Below are 6369 nucleotides of genomic sequence, written 5' to 3' on the forward strand. Positions count from 1 at the left end.
TAATCAAAGTTAAGATAATTAGCCTGCTTTTAAATGTAATAGGGCTCAAAATAGCTACATAATAATATATACTGTTAAATTCTGAAAAGGAAAAATAAATATAAAATGTAACTCCTTTTTCCAAACACCTAAAATAATCCTGAGGATTCCACTGGGAAGTTACCTTAAAAAGAAAAAAAGAAAACCCAAAACAAAAATAAGCTTTAACATAAAAATAAGAGCATAGATTGATTATCCTAGATCTGGGGCTGCAACTATACAGAAATGACCATTTTTCCCTTCTGTGCAGCAAGAAAGGCAGCTTAGGCTTACACTGCATCCCCCGCTGGGGCTCCGCTGACTCTGCTGGGGCAGGCCCTGCAGAAGCCTGTTGCTGGGCAGAAGCAGCACTGCCTTCTGGTGGGAGCCACAGGAAAACTTTCCAGAATGGGCTTCCCAGAAACAAATGTGAAGTTTTGAAATGGGGCTGAATGTCTTCTGTGAATCAGTGAGAGCAGAGCCAGTGGACTTTGAATCATGACAGTTAATGTAACACTCCTTTTGTACCCACAGATTGGTGGTATGTGAGGAAGCTGAAGTATGTTGGAATTTTTAAATTACCTTTTTAAGGTGATAATTATCTTTGATACTTCCTTGGCCTGGAAGGGAATTTCCATGTTCAGCACAAGTTCACCAAACTAACATACATCTCAAACATCTATTAGGAGAATTTTAAAAAATATTTTTTGCCTCTATAGCAGAATGAGAGAAATTATTTTTTGATTGTTCCTGTGTGGAGAACAACATAAACAGTAATTTCAAATCTATCCGTTTTCCTATTACAGATCATAAGGGTAGCCTATCTGGGTGGGGATCTAGAGGTAGGGAGAATAGAGAATTTAAAACCATAAAATCACCTTTTATTTTATATCCAAAACAGGTATGAGGAGAAATTTTATGAGATGGAAATATTCGAGGAAATAAGGTATACACTATTTCCATGTCATCAAATTCAGTTTAATGAAATAAACTATAAGAAGTTAGATGTGCAAAGCAATGTCCTGCTACAGCAATTGCTGCCCTCTCTTAAGAAATGTCTGATTTGTAGACTCCCCCACAAGACTTTCAAATGGCCCAGTGATGACTGTTGTTAAAGCAAACCCAGAGAAAATACTCTCTTTCAAGTGAGTCATGTCACACCACAGGCTCACGGCTACTTGGTGGAATGTGATAGAATTCAAGCAGTGAATGTTGGTGGAAGGTATATTTATGTAGTTTGTTTAAATTTCTTTTCTCTGTGAATTTCCTGCTTATTTTGAATTTAAAATGTCTTTTCTGTGAATAGTGAGAATGAATAATAGTTTTTAAAATTTTACTTACCTTGGCAAAAACAAAAGTAAAAAACTCCATGTTTGTCTCCAAAATTATTTTGGAAATTTTAATATACATAAAATTTCCATGTCTGCAATATCTAAAAATTCCCTCTCAAATTAAGATTCTATAATGCAAAACAATAAATAAAAGGAGATAATCAACAATTTTATGAATTCATTTTTCCTATGGAGGTACTGAACATGAAACTGAACAACTGGAAAACTATTGATTGGTAGAACAGAAATTCCTCTGTTTTTAGCCCTCCAAGCATCTCAAATTCTGTTAAGGGACATAATAAAATTAATCAATGAAAGGTAGTTTTTGAAGTCAACTGCCTAAATTTAATTCCTAGCTCTACCATCTACTAGCTGCATTATCTTGGCCAAACTACTTAACCCACTGTGTGCCTCAATTTCCTCACTTACAGAATGAGGTTAATAATACTAATCTAGATCATAGGATTGTTGAGAAGATTAAATCAGATAATCTGTATAAAGAGCTGAATACACTGCCTGATATGTAAGTGCTAATTTACTGTTAGCTGTGTTATTAACAGTTAATGTTTAGGCTAGGTTGCTGTAACATTGTTTTAAATAAGATATAATTTTATTTCCCCCTCTGTAACAGTCTGAAGATAGACAGACTCTGCTCCATGACTTCAGCCAGGGACCCAGATGGCAACGTGTCTCTACTAGCCTTAGCATATAGATTCCATATCTGAGCAAAAAGGCAACTGCTCCAGTTGTCTTCAACCACATGAGGTTGAGGTAGCTCACCAGTACCATGTCTATATTCCAGCCCATGAATAAGGCAAAAGAATGTTTAGAGAGTAAGCAGTTTCATTTTTAAGGATATCAGAGCAAAAGTAATAATGATCACTTCCACTCACATTTTATCAACCACAACCTACTTCAAATGGCTACACTGAGCTGCAAGGGAAGCTGGGAAATGTCTCCAGCTGGGCAGACATGTGCCCACCCATCATTTAGAATAAAGAAGAGAGCTATTATTAAAAGTGAAAAAAAGAAAAATGGATACTCAGGGATCATAATAGTCTCTGCTACATTACATATTCTTTTTTTATTGTGGTAAAGTATACATAGCATAAAACTTATCATCCCTTTAAGCACCTTTAAGCATACAATTTAGTGCATCAAGCATATTCACACTGCTGTGCAACCATTACCCCCATCCACCTCCAGAACTTATTAGCCCAAACTGAAACTCTCTATCCATGAAACCATAATTCCCCATTCCTCCCACCCACAGCCCCTGGTAACTGTCATTTTACTTTCTGTCTATATGAATTTGACTAATGTAGGTACCTCATATTAGTGGAATCACACAATTTTTATTCTTTTGTGTCTGGCTTACGTTTCACCTAGCATAAAATTTTCAAGGTTTATCCATGTTGTAGCATGTATCAGAACTTCACTCCTTTTTAAGGCTGAATAATATTTCATTGTATGGATATACAATGTTTTGTTTATCCATTCATCTGTCACTGGGCATTTGAGTTGTTTCCACCTTTTGGCTATTGTCACATGATGTATTCTCACTTTCAGTTAAATTACTAAAATTACTTGAATTATTTATTACTTTTAGGATGCTCTTATAAGCAAGCCACAAAATCAGACAAGGAGTGACTATGAATTTCATGTCTGTTTGCCTCCAAATAAATGGATTGTGTTAATAAAATTACTGCTAGTAATTTATCTTTGTGCAATATTAACGCAAATCACATAACCTCTCTCAATTTCATTATTTATGGAATAGGGAGAATAAAGGTTATCTACCTCATAGGGCTGAGATTTTACCCTCCTTACAAGCCAAAAAGTTAGCCTGTCACATGGATGCTAGTAGATGTTAGACTCCTCAGCCAGAAAGGAAAGAGAATTTGTTACTCACAGCAATAGCAATAGTCAGAATATCTGGGCTTTTTTTTTTTTTTTTTGGTTCGGTTTTGGCATTACTTTGCAGAGTCCCAATTCCCACAGGGGGATGCAAAGAAGGCCAGATGATACGTGCTCTTACAGTGGGTTGCATTACAGGAGAGGAACCTTCAGCTTAGGGAACCTGAATTTTTCATAATGGACAATAAATAAGCGTGCTTTCCTTCACTCTGGGAGATACTATTTCTATTTTCTAAGACTATCTGCTACACAAGCATCCTTGAAGAGACAGTCTTGAACAAAGGGCAGTCAGTGCTTCACTCACCAGATGTGTAGAAATGCAAAACCCACGAAGAATTATCTCTGAACAGGCAACTGGCCCAGTGTCTGAGGGAAAGGATAATTGTGAGTCTGTCATGGTAACCTCTCACCCATTGTAGCTCCTAGAGATTCATGCAAGAGTTTAATGCAAGGGGGCCGTGATAAAAGAGGAAAAGCTAAAGGGACTCTTCCACTAAATCCCGTTAAGTCATTGAGAGTGTAAGGAATCAGTGTCACTGGTATCAGATACTTTGACAGATTGGATGAGTTTGACTTTGGTACCGAGAGGAGGCATTACCACATCTATACAAACATAAGAACAATGGCCTGAAGAGGAAGAGAATGGAAGATATCACCTGATGATCAAAATGAAGTGTTCATGGATGCTTGTGGTAGTCCAACACTAGCCTGAATTTTAAGTCTCCAAGAAATGATTTTAAATTTAAGAAATGTAAAATTACAAAGTTCCATCAACATTCAGTGATTTTTGCACTATCCCCAAAGAACCCAATCAAGTTTCATCAACATTCTGTAATTTCTGAACCATCTCCAAAGACCCTGGGAGTATTAAAGAGCAATGTTTCTTAAATTTTTCCATGTTATTACAAGGAATGGATGATGTTTACCTGTGTGATGTATTAATATTTCCATGGATACACCCAGATTTGGGGGAAAAAAGAAAAAGAAAAGAAACCCAACAATTTTATAGGTAAAAGAAGAAAATAAAATTACAAAAGTATTCTGTTAAGTGTTCGCTTAATAATGTTAAGAATACAAGAATAATGAAATCAGTTATGTTAGGATCACTAAAATACAGATCATCTAATTTTTAAATATAATGACTTCTCCTACTACTTCTACTTCACTTGTAACACCAATAAAACAAGTACACTATTTAAAAAGGCATAAATAAACCTTATTGTTAAAATAAAAACATAAAATTGGCTGATTCCCTCATGTTATTAACATAAGGAAGATTTTCACATTACTGTAAGAGTTTTCATTTGGCTGAGACTAACAATTACGTTCATAGACTCATTTTGTTTTTGTGTAATCTAGATGTTGATACACTCATTCATAATTCCCTCTTCTATCTCTTTGGGCATGGGCAAAGTTTTAAAACGTGAACTGAAAATATAAAAATAATTCAAAATGGCCATAAAAATAGGCTGTGATTTATGTATGAATATAACTCCGTGCATACTAGCTAGGAGTTATTTACCACTTTCTCTCTCAGGAAATCATACTGGAGTGCATGTGAGAAAGTGATTTTTAAAACTCCTCATAGTCCTCTGTTTGTGTACACATACATAAACACAGATAAATAAAAACTTTGGTGCCTTATTACAGGTTAATTATTTGCAACCACATCATCTCAGAACGCGACATACCAATGCATTATTTCACTGAGGCTGCAAGTGTTGAGCAAGAGGACATCTGAGAAAATGATGTATTATAGATGAGGTATCCTCTGAAAGTGAGAATTTCCTTTACTCTAGTAAAACAAGCACTAAAGACATATTACATAGCCTAGGGTGTTTGTAAAGTAATGCATTATATCTTCAAGGACTGGTGCTTTTCATTTTGTCATTTACCCGACTAGAACTATCATAGAATCTGAATGGAGAAGTTGAACAAGAAAATAAATGAGAAGTTGTTAAAACTAGCCTAAAGGTACTTCACCAGCAACCACAGTTATGGTGAGAGTTACTGGGAATGTCTATTTTCTCTGTAACCAGCAGATAACTAAGAAGTCAGCTTTTAACACATTTTCCTTTTTTTATAGCATGTTTAACATAAATATTTCATTATTTGTGTATTTCTCTCCTTCCTAGACTGTAATGTTCCAAAGGGCACTGGTTTTGTCTTAACACCTTTAGCATCTCCCACAGTGCCTCACATCCAGCGTCCAGGGTTTAGAACTCCCAATGACTGAAGAACCAAGTAACAGTCCCAAGAAGTGGATGCTAACCCTCTTCTTTAGACCGTGGCTGAGAGTCCTGCTTTTTGGAGCATTCTTGATGTTTGCTAAGTTTCTAAGGATGGTTCTCCAGCCAACTGAAAATCCTCTGGTATCCTTCCAACAAATTCTCCTTTGCTTACATTAGCCAAAATTGGTTTCCTTTGCTTACAGCCAAATAGCTCTGACAAGAGAAAACAAAGACAGCCTGCTTCTTTCACAGTTTTCAGCAATCTCTCCTGATGTCTCTCCACCTGGATCCTTCTGTCCAGTTTCCACCACAAAAATACTTGGAGTTTTTCGAGCCTTAGTTCTTGAGACCCCAAGCACTAAATTCACATTTACACCAACTGTTCATGGGACAATCTTTAAAGATATAAAGAATGTGGAAGAAACCCTTTTGTGAATTTAACATGTAACTTTTAATATGCTATTGAATTGCAGCAAATGTGGAAATACCAGCTATGACAGCCACAATGAAACAAAGCCAAGCAAGATCCAACAATTATGGTTGGTGTTAAACTGGATGAACTTTCTCTATGTTGAAATAAGAGACAAATACTTTATGGGATTGTTTTAAGGCCTATGTGTAAAAAAGGAGGCAAGCAATTATTTTTGCTTTATTTGGCATTAGGCAGGCTTCAATTGGAACAAACTATGTATGTGCCATGCTGTATAAAGAGAAAAAAACTTGGAGAGTGTACAGAGGAGAACAGCAACTGATTAAAGGTTTATGAAATTAGACCTATGAGAAATTGTTAAAAGAACTGGGCATGTTCAATCAAATGCAAGACATTTAGACATGAATGATTAACTATGTGAAGAGTTGGTTCCCAAGTTTGA

Source organism: Lemur catta, chromosome 11 (genome assembly GCF_020740605.2).
Source record: "Lemur catta isolate mLemCat1 chromosome 11, mLemCat1.pri, whole genome shotgun sequence".
Taxonomy (NCBI): Eukaryota; Metazoa; Chordata; class Mammalia; order Primates; family Lemuridae; genus Lemur; species Lemur catta.